This window comes from Dipodomys spectabilis, unplaced genomic scaffold (assembly GCF_019054845.1).
Source record: "Dipodomys spectabilis isolate Male_0828 unplaced genomic scaffold, ASM1905484v1 ptg000119l, whole genome shotgun sequence".
NCBI classification, from domain to species: domain Eukaryota; kingdom Metazoa; phylum Chordata; class Mammalia; order Rodentia; family Heteromyidae; genus Dipodomys; species Dipodomys spectabilis.
This window is the reverse complement of record NW_024870796.1, coordinates 901222-916196: the sequence shown is the minus strand read 5'-3', so window position 1 is coordinate 916196 and position 14975 is coordinate 901222.

Genomic DNA, 14975 nt, shown 5'->3' with positions numbered 1-14975 from the left:
AGCTCCCCCGGGGGGGTTCAACGCCAGTCCTGGAGCTCGGGGTTTGGCTTTTTATTTTTCCTCCCTTTTCCCAAGCTCCAGGCCTACCCAGAAGGAGAGCCGTAGCCTTCTCCCCCTGTCCCCGCACCGTGTCGCCTCACCCCCACCCCCTTTCTCCCAGGATCACCCCCGTTCCGCTGAGCCTCAGCTGGGCGCGATCTTCCCGGGCCCCCCCCCCCGACTTCCCCTTACCTGCCTGCCGCGGTGGGAACCGCCCCCGGCCCGCACGGGGTCCCCGTACCCCGCGTTTACCTAACGAACCAACCCGCCGCCCCCTTGCGAACCCCGGGACACCCCCCCCTCCCCTCCCCGAGTCTCTGGGCCCCTGACGGCCGCGAGGCCCCCGGGGCAGCACGAGAAGAGGCGGCCCACCACCCCCTCCCCGGGGCCGCGCCCCGCTGCGCCCACCTCCAGAGCCCCTCCCCGAGGCTGGCTGGGTGAGGAAGATGCCAGTGCACCCATTGCCCCTGGTGGACCCACCCCACCGAGGTGGAGGGAGGCCCCGGGGTCGCCCCCTGTGCGCTCGTGGCGCCAAGTGGGTCAAAAGTTCGTTGATGTCCAACAGGGTTGCAGACCATTGGCATCATTTCGCCTCTCGCCTCCCCAGCCTTCCCCTGATCTGACTCTTCTTCACCCAAGCCCCAGGAGATAGTGGCAATAAATTGACCGTGTGGCGCTGTTGGACAGTGCTAGAGGGGTACCAGAATTCGTGACACTCTTTTGAGTGATGTCAGTCAGCATAAAGACAGGGTTTTTTTTCCCCTCCCACCCCCACTCCCCCATTCCAGGGGTGTGGAGGCTCAGTCTGGATTTGACACTGGAGAGGATGGATGGAAGGAGGAAGAAGACTAGAAGTAGAAGCGGAGCCCCAGCAATTGTAAGTCCTAGCAGTGGGGTTAACTCCAAGTATGTGGTTAGGCATCCCAGGTATTCTGTAGGGAACAATAGGATCTGTTTTGTTGTTGTTTGTGCCCATCCTGGGGCTTGAACTCAGGGAGGGACTGGGTGCTGTCCCTGAGCTTCTTTTGGCTCAAGACTAGGGCTCTAGCACTTGAACCACTTCTGACTTTTTGAGTATAGTGGAGATAAGAGTCTCACAGACTTTCCTACCTTGGCTGACTTCAAACTATGATCCTCAGACCTCAGCCTCCTGAGTAGTTAGAATTATAGACGTGTGCCACTGGTACCCAGCTAGAATCTGTGTAAGAGAGTTTGCTGCATGTCTCAGAGACAGATGAAACCAGCAGGATAAATGACTGGAAACAAGCCAGAGAGAATGCAAAGACTCCCAGCTCTCAGCCGGGAGGTCTGTGTCTGGGCGTTCAAAAGTTAGAACACATTCTGCTCTTGCATACATTTTCCAGGTCTGGAGACTAACACCCTTAATCTTTCTGGTACTTCCTTTTGATGGGTGGTGGTTTGTTTTAACTTGCAGCGCTACCACACATCTCCAGTCTGTTCTGCTTTATGTTACTTTTCAGATAAATCTATTTTGTCTCAGAGTGTTCTGGAACAATCGTCCTCCTACCTGCTTCTCTCTCAAAGCTGGGATTACAGATATGAGTCACCTCCTACCTTTTTTTTTTTTTTTTTTAATCTTTTCTCTGTTCTGGTGCTATGCTGGTAGTTCCAGCTACTCTGGTTGATGAAATAAAAGAATCACTTGGGTCCAGGAGTTCAAGGCCAGCCTATGCATGGCAGGAGGATTTTTTTTCCCTTTAACAATACCACACACCCAAGATAGTTATGTTTTTCTAATTCTTTTCTAAAGGATTCCAGGATTTTCGTCAATGATAAGAGAATCAGGCACCAATGGCTCACACCTGTAATTCTAGCTACTCCGGAGGCTGAGGATCTTTGTTCATAACCAGCCTGGGCAAGAAAGTCTGAGAGACTCTTTATCTCCAATTAATCACCAAAATGCCAGAAGTGGAACTTTGGCTCAAGGGGTAGAGCACTATCCTTGAGCACAGGACAGTGCCCAGGCCCTGAGTTGAAGTCTCAGGACCAGCATACATACACACACACACACACACACACACACACACACACACACACACACACACACACACACACACACACACACACACACACACGAGTACTTGTTGAAAGTGGAGGTTTGGCTCAAAAGGTAAAGAAAGCATCAGCCTCAAGTGGAAAAAGCTAAGCAAGAGCATGCGACTGAGTTCAAGCCCCAGTACTGGCATAGAAAAAAAAAAGTACTGGTTAAAACACAGTCATCATTAAAAGGTAAGATTTGCCAGGCACTGGTGGCTCACACCTGTAATCCTAACTACTCTGGAGGCTGAGATCTGAGGATCACAGTTCAAAGCCAGCCCTAGCAGGAAAGTCGGAGAGACTCATCCCCAATGAACTGCTAGAAAACTGAAAGTGACACTGTGGCTCAAGGGGTAGAGTGCTTGCCTTGAGCTGAAGAGCCCCTGGACAGTGCTTAACCCCAGAGTTCAAGCCCAACTATGGACAAAAAAAAAGATAAGATCATCCCTTTAGGATATATTTCTAGAAGTTCAATTACTCTGTGAAAGGCACTGAGGTTGGAATCCAGGACTGTGAGCTTAGCTGGCAGGCTCTCTAACCACTTAAGCCACATCTGCAGCCCCCAAATAAAATTTAAAAGTAGGAAGCAGCCAGGCAGTGGCTGACACTTGTAATCCTAGCTAATCAGGATCTGCGATCTGAGGGTCTTTTTTTTTTTTCCTTTTTGGTAGGTTCTGAGGCTTCAAATCTGGGCCTAGGCACTGTCACTGAGCTTTTGTGCTCAAGACTGGTGCTCAAGAAGCCTTCCTGGAGCCTCCAGATTCTGAGTAGCTTTTCCAGATCCCATTGGTGGCTCTATAACCATTTAAACTACTCAGTGGGAACACAGAAACAGCTTTAGGCATCCTATAGCCCACCACCCCCACTCAGCTAGAGGTGGGGCAGGGTCTCCCTAGGGGTGGAGCTTCTGTGGCAGAGGCGCACTGGAGGAGGGGAGGTAGACCCTAACAAACCCTCTTCAGTTCACTCTGCACATCAACATCTGGCACAAAGGAGCATGATTATTGTTGGGGTTTTTTGGTTGGTTGCAGGGCTTGAATTCTGGGCCTTCGTGCGGTCCCTGAGCTCTTCAGCTCAAGGCTAGCGCTCTACCATTTGAGCCACAGCTCCACTTCTGGTTTTCTGTTGGTTAATTGGAAATTAAGAGTCACATGGACTTTCCTGCACAGGCTGGCTTTGAACCTCCATCCTCAGATCTCAGCCTTCTGAATAGGTAGGATTACAGGCGTGAGCCACTGGCACTCGGCTGTTTTTTTCAATTTTACTGTGCTTGTGGTGCTAGTGCTGTAACCCAGGGTTTTTGCAGTGCAAAGGTGGGCTTCCTACCACTGAACCCCACCCCCTAACCAGGTACCAATTCTGTCTTCCCAAGGCTTCAGCCAGACTTAGTTCTTCAGTCCTCTGTTCAAGATGTACTGATGACTAAATTTTAAAACGTTGCATTCCTTAGATTTTAAAATGGTGCTATCATAAAACATACCTAACATAAAACTCACCATTTTGACAATTGCTTTTAGTTTGTTTGTTTTTGGTCAGTTGTGGGTTTGACATCGGGGACTGGGCACTATCCCTTAGCTCTTTTTTTTTTTTGCTAAATAAGTAACTGTATTCAAGTAGTGTACACCTGTCATTATTGAATACTAGCTCCAAGTAGTATAATATTCTTAAGATTCTCAAGTTACATGAAATACACCAAAGCTTTGATTTAGTTGTTTGTGCTGTGCTGAATCTTTTTTTTTTTTTTTCTTTTTTTGTTGGTCTCGGGGCCAGAACTCTGGGCCTGGGCGCTGTCCTTCAGCTCTTCGGCTCACAGTGCCATTTCTGGCTTTTTCTGCTTACGTGGTGCTGAGAAATTGCACCCAGGGCCTCAAGCATGCAAGGCAAGCACTCTACCACTGAGCCACCTTCCCAGTCCCTGTGCTGCATCATTGTTAAAAACTTAATATTTGGGGCATTTTATTATAAAAAGTTGGTACTCATCAATTTATATGAACCTAAAATTTGCCATACATTTACTTCTTTTGTTGTTGTTGGTGGTGGTCATTAGGCTTGAACTCTGAGCCTGGGCACTGTCCCTCAGCTCTTCAGCTCAAGGCCAGTGCTCTACCACTTGAGCCACAGTGCCACTTCTAGCTTTTTCTGCTTATGTGGTACTGAGAAATCCAACCAGGGCCTCATGCATGCAAGGCAAGCACTCTACCAATGAGCTACCTTCCCAGCTCTTTTTCTTTATATAATACTAAGCTTTAGATATTTTGTTACAGCAACAGCAAATGGACTAATGCAAATGCCTTTTGAACTTTCAAATACCTAGAAACCATCAACCCCTTATCTTTTAGTTGATCCAGCTTTCCTAGTGCATGTGTGCGCGCACGCGCGCGCGCACACACACACACACACACACACACACACACACACACACACACACCATCCATATGCTCTATGGCTTGTAAAACATAATGGCCTGCAAATCCTGCAGCAGCAATGGTCAGCCCACCTGCTACCATTGTACTAGCCAGGCCTCCCGCAAGGCTTCCCCTGCCTCCACCCAGAGTGGGTCTCATCTCCACCCAGAGGCCTCAGCCTTCACCGTGGGCACAGCTGTGTGGTCTGGAGCTCTCCATCCCAGGAGCCCTCCCTGAGCTCTTTTGCTGAAGGCTAGTGCTCTTTGAGCTTTTTGAGCCGTAGCATTGTTCTCAGTTTTCTAGTTGTTCATTGGAGGTAAGAGTCTGACAGACTTTACTGCCCAGGCTGGCTTTGAACCACAATCCTCAGATCTCAGCCTCCTGCATAACTAGGTTACAGACAAGAGCCACTGGTGCCCAAGTCCCCCTGACTGTCTTTTTTTCTTTTCTTTGTCAGTCATGGGGCTTGAACTCAGCTTGGGCGCTGTCCCTCAGCTCTTCAGCTCAAGGCGAGTGCTCTACCACTTGAGCTACAGCGCCACTTCCAGTTTTCTGGTGGTTTATTGGAGATAGGAGTCTCAAGGTCTTTTCTGCCCGGGCTGGCTTTGAACCGCGATCCTCAGATCTCAGCCTCCTGAGTAGCTAGGATTGAGCCCCCCTGACTTTCTTTGTTGTTGGTTGTGAGACTTGAACTCTAGACTGGGTGCCATCCCTGAGCTCTTCAGCACAAAGTGAGCATTCTACCACTTTAGCCACAACACCACTTCTTGCTTTTTCTGTTTATGTGGTACTGAGGAATTGAACCCAGGGCTTCATACCTGCTAGGCAAGCACTCTACCACTAAGCCACATTCCCAGCTCTCCCTTTATTTTTTTTATTTTTATTTTTTGTCAATCATGGAGCTTGAACTCTGGGCCTGGGCACTGTCCCTGAGCTCTTCAGTTGAAGTTGAGTGCTGTACCACTTGAGCCACTTCTGGTTTTCTGGTGGTTAATTAGAGATAAGAGTCTCACAGCCTTTCCTGCCCTGGCTACTTTGAACCACAATCCTCAGATTTCAGCGTCCTGAGTAGCTAGGATTACAGGCATGAGCCACCAGTGCCCAGCCTTTCCCTTATTTTTAAAACCTGAATAATAACCTATTGAATTATAGAATATATATATACAGCTGGGCACTGGTGGCTCACTCCTGTAATCCTAGCTATTCAGGAGGCTGATATCTGAGGATCACAGTTCGAAGCAAGCCTGAGCAGGAAAGAGACCCTCTTTCAACTTAATCACCAGAAAACTGAAAGTAGTAACTGCTTTGAACATTAGTAGCCAACTGATTTTCTACTTTTCATCCTTTTGGGCACATGCTTAAGAGTACAATTACAGAATAATACAGTGATTCTGTTATTAATATTTTGAGGAACAACCAAAAGAAATCACCTGATTTGCATTTGACTTATTTGGGTATCATGATACAAAATATTCACTTTATTTAAGCAACATCTAATCAACTGGCTGCCTAGGAATGAAACTTAGCTTTTTTTTTTTTTTTTTTTTTGTCGGTCATGGGCCTTGAACTCTGGGCCTGAGCGCTGTCCCTCAGCTCTTCAGCTCAAGGCGAGTGCTCTGCCACTTCCGGTTTTCTGATGGTTTATTGGAGATAAGAGTTTCACGGACTTTTCTGCCAGGGCTGGCTTTGAACGGCGATCCTCAGATCTCAGCCTCCTGAGTATCTAGAATTACAGGCGTGAGCCACCAGCACCTGGCTCTTAGCTGTTTTTTGTTGGTAGTGGTGGGTTTCTGGGGTTGTTTTGTTTCTGTTCTGTTTTGCTTTTTTTTGGTTGGTCATGGGGCTTGAACTCTGGGCTTGGGCCCTGTCCTTACGCTCTTCAGCTCAAGGCAAGCACTCTACCACTTGAGCCACAGCGCCACTTCCGGTTTTCGAGTGGTTTATTGGAGATAAGAGTTTCATGGACTTTCCTGCCCAGGTGGCTTTGAACTGAGATCCTCAGATCTCAGCCTCCTGAGTAGCTGGGATTTCAGGCGTGAGCCACCAGTGCCCGGCTTCAGCTTATGTTTTTTGAGACCAGTCTCGTAGCTCAAGCTGGCCTTAGCACCCCAATGGTGTTGGCACTACACCTAGCTGTGCTTATTTTGTTTTACTTTCTTTTCTATGGCTTTGTTAGGATGCAATCCCAATCTGGACTTTGGTGACAGGCTTGAGAGCCCAGGCACTACCCACAACCGCCTTCAGCCTGGCTCAGCATTACTAGACTCCGTGCTATGGGCACAAGGGCACTATCTGTAGACAGTGAAAAATAAAAGGATTTTATTGCAGGGCTGGCAACAGGTGAGCCATAAGGTCATGGAATGGCAAATCTGATGGCAAGTGGTAGAGTGTTAGCCTTGAGTTGAAGATCTGAAGACCAGCACCCAGGCCCAGAGTTCAAGCCTCATGAGCAACAGTAAATAAATAACTAGATAAACACACACACACACACACACACACACACACACACACACACACACACAGTTGAGTTGAACTCCCAAGTACAGAAACAAACTCAGAGTCAGGTACCCATGGCTCCTGCCTGGAATCCTAGCTAGTCAGGAGGCTGAGATGCAAAGTTTGCAGTTTGCAGCCAACAGAAAAGTCTGCAAGACCTCATCTCCAAAACCAGCAAAGACTCAGGCTGGAGGTGAGACTCAATAGTAGAGCACCAGCAAAGCAAACTCACAGCCCTGAATTCAAAATCCAGCCCCCCCCCCCAAAAAAGAGAGAGAGAGAAAGAGAACCTCAGGCCAATGGCTTCTTGCTTATTTAACATGATATGCTGCACCAATCATGGCAGTCCCCTCATGCAAATGAAGTGTTGGTGTTTGCTCCAATGAAGGCACTGTCCCTACATCTTTTATGCAAATGAAGAACTGTATTTACACCAATCACAGGTCTTCTGCTGGGTCAACAGGGGAAAGTGCTCCCCCTCCTGACCATAGTTGCAATAGCTGCAGGGTCATTTGGAATTCACCAAGGCTTGTGAAAGCAGTATGTCTGGTGCTGGCTAGCTGACTGCTGGAACAGTGACCTCAGGAGCTGGAGCTGTGCTTTGGCAGCAATGATGGTTATCGTGTAACTTCCTCAGGTGTCTGTGGAGTGCTCAGAGCAGCTCAGGTGTCTGTGGAGTGCTGAGAGGAGAGGGCAGTCTGCCTTCTATCATCAGCCACTCATTCAAGACAGCCAGGGCCCCAGGGAAGTGCCGTACAGCTGTCAATTAGGGAATCCTAGAGCTCTAATCCTCCACATCCCACCACATTGAAAAGGAAGATTAATATAAGAGGTGCTTATATTAAAGGCCATCACTATCATTCATTCTACTTCAGTATTTCTCTATCCATGCTTAACTCCTCCCCCAGTGCTCCAGGCAGAAGTGCGTCCCTGCCATTTTGCTCATTATCAGAACTGTGAGCAAGCAAAGATCCAAAACTGCTCACAGATCCCCTCCAACCTGTAATTTTGCAGATGAGCACAATAAAGACAAGGTATTTCTAAATGCAGCTAATAAATACATCCATCCATGCAAGAGGTCGGTCACACCGACACCTCAGCATGAAAAGGAATCCTGCTGCCTTAATTGGGGGATAATTTCAGCTGTCATCCAAGAAAAGAACTCTGAGCTGGGCGCTGGTGGCTCATGCCTGAAATCCTAGCTACTCAGGAGGCTGAGATCTGAGGATCGCAGTTCAAAGCCTGCCCAGGAAAGTCTGTGAGACTTTTATCTCCAATTTGCCACCAGAAACCCGGAAGTGGCACTGTGGCTCAAGCGGTGGAACACTAGCCTTGAGCTAAAAAGCTGAGGGACAGCTCCCAGGCCCAGAGCTCAAGACCCATAACTGACAAAAAAAAAGGAAAGAAAAGAAAAGAACTCTAGATTCTCAAAGAAAATCATTTGTAGCCGGGCACTGGTGGCTCACGCCTGTAATCCTAGCTACTCAGGAGGCTGAGATCTGAGGATCGCGGTTCAAAGCCAGCCTGGGCAGGAGAGACTGTGAGACTCCTATCTCCAATAAACCACCAGAAAACCGGAAGTGGCTCTGTAGCTCAAGTGGTAGAGCGCTCGCCTTGAGCTGAAGAGCTGAGGGACAGCGCCCAGGCACAGAGTTCAAGCCCCACGACCGACCAAAAAAAAAAAAGAAAGAAAGAAAATCATTTGTTCCTTTGCCTGTACAGGTTGAACATTCTAATTCAAGTATCTGAACTTTGGCTGGGCACCAGTGGCTCACATTTGTAATCCTAGCTACTCAGGAGGCTGAGATCTGAAGATTGTAGTTCAAAGCCAGCCAAGGCAGAAAAGTTCATGAGACTCTTATCTCCAATAAATTACGCTGAAGACAGAAGAGATGCTATAGCTCAAGTGGTAGAACATTAGCTTTAAGCACAGAGAGGCTCAAGGACAACACTCGGGCCAAGTTCAAGCCCCAGGACTGGAAAAAGGAAGGAAGGAAGGAAGGAAGGAAATATGAACTTTGAAATGGTTCAAATCTTTCTGAGTGCAGAAATGAGGCCACAGTGGAAAATTCCACCCTTGATCTCATGTGATCATTTAAACCATCAAGATGCTGGCACAATAAAAACGTTACTTAAAAAATCACCTTCAGGGGCTGGGAAGGTGGCTCAGTGGTAGAGCGCTTGCCTTGCATGCCTGAGGCCCTGGGTTCGATTCCTCAGCACCATATAAGCAAAAAGAAAAAAAGCCGAAAGTGGCACTGTGGCTCAAGTGGTAGAGCGCTAGCCTTGAGCTGAAGAGCTGAGGGACAGCGCCCAGGCCCAGAGTTCAGGCCCCACGACTGGACCCCAAAAAAAAAAAATCACCTTCAGGCTATATAAGATGTATAACAAAACATAAATGAATTTTATGTTTAGGTATGGATGCTGGGGCTGGCAACATAGCTTGGTACTTAACCTGGCATGCATTAAGCCCTAGGTTCAAATCCTAGTCTTGGTGAGACAAAGAGACAGAGACCTGGATCCCGTCTTTAGACACCTGTATGCAAAAATTCCCAAACCTGCCATGGCTCACGCCTGTAATCCTTTGTACTTAGGAGGCTGAGATTTGAGGATCTGGGTTTGAAGCCAGCCAAGGCAGAAAAGTTCCCAGGAGACACTTATCTCCACTTAACCACTTAAAAACTGGAAGTGGAGCTGTGGCTCAAAGTGGTAGAGAGCTAGTGTTGAGCAAAAGAGCTCAGGGATAGCACCCAGGCCCTGAGTTCAAGGCCCACAACTGATTTTTTTTTAAATCCCAAACCCAAAGAATCTACTGTGTTTCTTGTCTCAAGCATTTTGGATAAGGGATTACTAATACAGCCTAATTTGTTTCAGAAGGGAGTGTGTGTGTGTGTGTGTGTGTGTGTGTGTGCATACCTGTACAGGTCTTGAACTCAGAGCCTGGTGCTCTCTTTAGCTTTTATTCTCAAGGCTGGTACTCTTCCATTTGAGCCACTTCCACTTCTGGCTTTTTGGAGGTTAATTGAAGATAAAGAGTCTTACTAGTGCTGGGAATGTGGCTTAGTGGTAGAGTGCTAGCCTTGAGACCAGGTCATAAGCTTAAGCCCTAGGACCAGAAAAAAAAAATCTCACTGACTTTTCCTGCCTGAGCAGGCACTCTGAACCATGATCCTCAGATCTCAGCCTCCTGAGTAGCTAGGATGATAGAACAAAGGGAGAGGAAGGAGAAGGAGGGGAGCAGGAAGAGGTGGCGGGGAGGGAGGGAGGAGGAGGAGAAGCAAGAGAAGGGGGCAGCAGCAGCAGCGACAACCAGCCCACTCCTGCATTCTACCAGTGCAAAGAAACTGGCTGGTGCATGGTGTGGCCAGCAGAGGGCGCCAGATTTCCATGCTCTCCGCAGTCTCCCTCCTCCTCTCCCCCCTACCCCCCCCCCCCCCCCCCCAAGCTGAGCCTGGAGAGGTGAATCAGGTTGAAACTTTCCTGATTAGTGCCTTCAAAGTGGTTGACGAATATTATCACCAGTTTCCTCTGTGACATTGCATCAAAGCATGGTAAGGGCTTTGGAAATCTTGCTCTTAAAGTTCCAGCTTTACACAGTTATCAGCTTCTGTTATTTGGATCAAGTACACGTTTGGTGTTATCTGACTGGCCTGGCTTCTGTAGGCAGTCTGTGTGGTGATCTAGAAGGTTAGGAGCGAAGACTAGGAGAAGAGAGAGTTATTAGCAGGTGGCCTCCCCAGTCATGGCTGCCCAGGCCCAAGGACATTCTAAGGCACTGTATGAAAAGTTGGGCAGCAAGACTCCTGTCTGTAATCTTAGCTTCTCAGGAGACTCAGAGCTAAGGATCACAATTCTAGGCCACACAAAGCAGGGAGGTTTATAAGATTCTTATCTCCAATTAATCACAAAAAAAATCCAGAAGCAGAGCTGTGGTTCAAGTGGTAGAATGCTAGTTTTGAGGGGAAAAAAATCTTAAGAACAGTGCCCTGAGTTCAAGTCTCAGGATTGGTACGCACACAGATACACACACAAATAATGAATTTGATTTTTCATTCAAGATGGTAAGATACATAAAAGATAAAATAGGTTTTTTGATGTTGTCTTGACTGCCCTGCAGCCTGAACTCAGGGCCTGGGCTCTGTCCCTTAGCCTCTTTGTGCTCAAGGCTAGAGTTGTACCACTTGAGCCACAGTGCAACTTCTTCTAGCTTTTTCTGTGTATGTCGTACTGAGGAATGGAACCCAGAGCTTCATGCATGCTAAGCCACATTCCCAGCCCCTCATTTTTTTTTAACTGTACTTTCTTGTCTTTTCCCTTTGGTATTGAGGATTGAACTTAGGATGTGGCACTTGCTAGGCAAGCACTTTGCTACAGAGCTACATTCCAGCCCTCAATATAGATTTCAGTAATAATGAATGTTAAGGATCACAGATTTATCTGCATGAGCTGGCTTTGAACCAACATCCTTAGGTCTTATCAGCCTGCTAACTAGCTAGGGTCACAGGCTTGAACTACTGGTGCCCAGATAATGATTTTTATCTAATCATTTTATTTGAGACTATTATGTGTTTTTTTTTCTCTCTTTTACTGTGTTATTTTTGCTTTTTCTAACACTATAATCTTTGTATCCTTAGGATAAATTCAACCTGGACATGACCACTGCCATTTCAAGTCACTGCTGAATTTGGTTTGCAAATAATTGGTAGTGATGTTACATTCCTTCTTTGTTACTGAATTTCAATTCAATTGCTGTTTTCTTTTCTGCGATGGACCTGATGAGGTATTCTTACCTGGCTTGGTCATCAAGGTTCACTGGACAGGACTTAGTAATGTTCTTTCTTTATTCTCTGGAAGATTTTGTTCTCCGTGGTTGGAATCATCTGTTCCTTGATAATTTAGTAGAAACCCTTGGGGCTTGGTGTGTGTGTGTGTGTGTGTGTGTGTGTGTGTGTGTGTGTGTGTGTGTGTGTGTGTGTGTGTGTGTGTGTGTGTGTTGCCAGTCTTAGGGCTTGAACTCAGGGCTTAGGCTTTGAGTTTTTTTGTTCAAGGCTAGTGCTCTACAGCTTGAGTCACAATTCTACTTCCAGTTTTTCTGGTAGTTAATTGGAGATAAGAGTCTCAGGGACTTTTCCAATTAATCACCAATAAGACTAGAAGTGGAGCTATGGGTCAAGTGGCAGAGTGCTAGTTTTGAGCAAAAGAACTTAGGGACAGTGCTCAGGCCCCTGGTTCAAGCTGTCAGACTGCCCCCCCACCGAAAAAACAATAAAAGTCTCACAGACTTTCCTCAGATCTCAGCCTCCTGAGTGGCTAGGATATCAGGAGTGAGCCACCAGCGCCTAGCTTTAATGCAAACTTTTTGACCTTCCTCCTCAAGCCTCAATTTCCCCAGCAGGAGAGGGGAAGGAAGAGAGAGGCCACAATGGGCTGATTGGGTGGATATGATCACAGCACACATGAAAATATCGTAAAACCCACTCTCCTGCTGTACTAGTAATATACGCTAATAAATAAAAGACAAGCAATAAAATAAAAAAAAAACAAATATACTTCTCCAGAAAGTTCTGGGTAGAATTGTTTTTTATATATAATTTTTATTGTGATTAAGAGATTTCACAGTATTGTGAGACAGTGATACTTAAAGTCACAAGCACATTCTAACTTTCATGAGGCAAATTGTCATTATCGTGGTCTATAAAGTTTGGGAATTCTGTGAGACTTGACAATACAGTTATTTCTTCCACATCGGGTGGCATGTACATTTCTTTCCTTCTGCTTAGTGTCAGCTGATTCCCTCCCTCCCATCGCTGCCCTTGAGTTGCTTAATTCATTTGCATTTATGTCCAGAGCAGCTGATGAGCCCCTCTGTTGTATGTTTTCCCGTTTCCCTCTGATTCTGTGTTCTCCTAGCTTCCTTCAGATGTGTGCATATATACCATGTATGTGCTCAACACGTGGGGTCATTTAGTAATGATATGACAGGATCAGTGGAGGTCCTTTGTTTCTCGAGGCTTTATATTTTGTATTTAACATCCACACATCGGGGCTGGGAAGGTAGCTCAGCGGTAGAGTGCATGCCTTGCAAGCATGAGGCCCTGGGTTCGATTCCTCAGCACCACATAAGCAGAAAAAGCCGGAAGTGGTGCTGGGGCTCAAGTGGTAGAGCGCTAGCCTTGAGCTGAAGAGCTGAGGGACAGTGCCCAGGCCCAGAGTTCAGGCTCCATGACCGGCAAAAAAAAAAAAAAAAAATTCCACACATCAGGGAGACCATGTGCCGTTCGTTCTCTTTGCTCTTGGCTTACCTCACTCAAAATGATTTTTTCTTTTCAGTCAGTCATGGGGCTTGAGCTCTGGGCTTGAGCGCTGTCCCTGCACTCTTCAGCTCAAGAGGAGCGCTCTACCACTTGAGCCACAGCACCACTCCCGGTTTTCTAGTAATTTTTATTGGAGATAAAGAGTCTCATAGACTTTTCTGCCCGGGATGGCTTTGAACCGAGATCCTCAGATCTCAGCCTCCTGAGTAGTTAGAATTAGAGGGGTGAGCCACTGGCACCCAGCTCAAAATGATTTTTTCTAGGGTGCTGGAAGTTGGCTCAGTGGTAGAGTGCTGGCCTTGCATGCATGAGGCCCTGAGTTCGATTCCTCAGCACCACATAGGCAGAAAAAAGCTGGAAGTGGTGCTGTGGCTCAAGTGGTAGAGCACTAGCCTTGAGCTGAAGAGCTGAGGGACAGCGCCCAGGCTCAGAGTTCAGCCCCCACGACCGACAAAAAAAAAAAAAAAAAGATTTTTTTTTCTAGTTCCATCCATTTCCCTGTGAATGCAATTATTTTGTCCTTTCTAATGGCTGCATAATATCCCATTGTATATAGGTAGCACAGTGTTGGGATCCACTCATCAGTAGTGGGGCATCTGGGTTGTTTCCATATTTTGGCTACTGTGAACAGTGCTGCAATGAACACGGGGCGGGGGGGAGGGGGGGGGGATGTGTCCTTGTATCCTGGCTCCTGTTGCTCAGGATACATGCCTAGGAGTGGTATGTCTGGGTGGTAGAGGAGGTCTATATTTAGCTTTCTGGGGTACCTCCAGACTGCTTTCCAAAGTGGTTGTATTAGTGGACCTTCCCACCAGCAGTAAAATAAGGTTCCCCTCCAGAATTTGGGGATAGAATTCTTTGGCGGAGCCAGCCACAATCCTTTCTTCTATCCCTTGGGCTGCCTCTCGGGGCCGAGCTTGGCTACCAGAGACAGGGAGTAAAGCCAGGGAGAAAAATTCCCCAACAGAAAGAACTAAGTCAAAAATTTCTCAAAATACCATCTTGCCCCATGTCATTTGGGCCCTGTAAGAGCCTTTGAACAGCGCGCATGCGTACGGTGCGCTTCAGCGCTTCTGCCCTCGCTGCCTGGAGCTGCCCTGGCTAGCTGCTGCTTCTTTTTTTTGTTTTTGTTTTGTTTTTGGGTCCGGTCGTGGGGCCTGAACTCTGGGCCTGGGCGCTGTCCCTCAGCTCTTCAGCTCAAGGCTAGCACTCTACCACTTGAGCCACAGCGTCACTTCCGGCTTTTTTCTTATGTGGTGCTGAGGAATCGAACCCAGGGCCTCAGGCATGCAAGGCAAGCGCTCTACCACTGAGCCACCTTCCCAGCCCCTTCTTCTCTTCTCTTAGTGGCTATTTGCAAGTAATCTGGCCCAAACAACATTCTGCACATTTTAAGTATTATTGGGTCACGTTTATGAATTTTATCTTGCTGCATATTAATTTCTACTTCATGTTTTTATGTGGAACACATTCCTGTTCCTTATTTTTTTTTTTATTGTTGTAACCATTTTAAAAAATATTCAGTGGCTTTTAGGGCTGGGAAGGTGGCTCAGTGGTAGAGTGCTTGCCTTGCATGCATGAGGCCCTGCGTTCGATTCCTCAGCACCACATAAGCAAAAAGAAAAAAGCTGGAAGTGGCACTGTGGCTCAAGTGGTAGAGCGC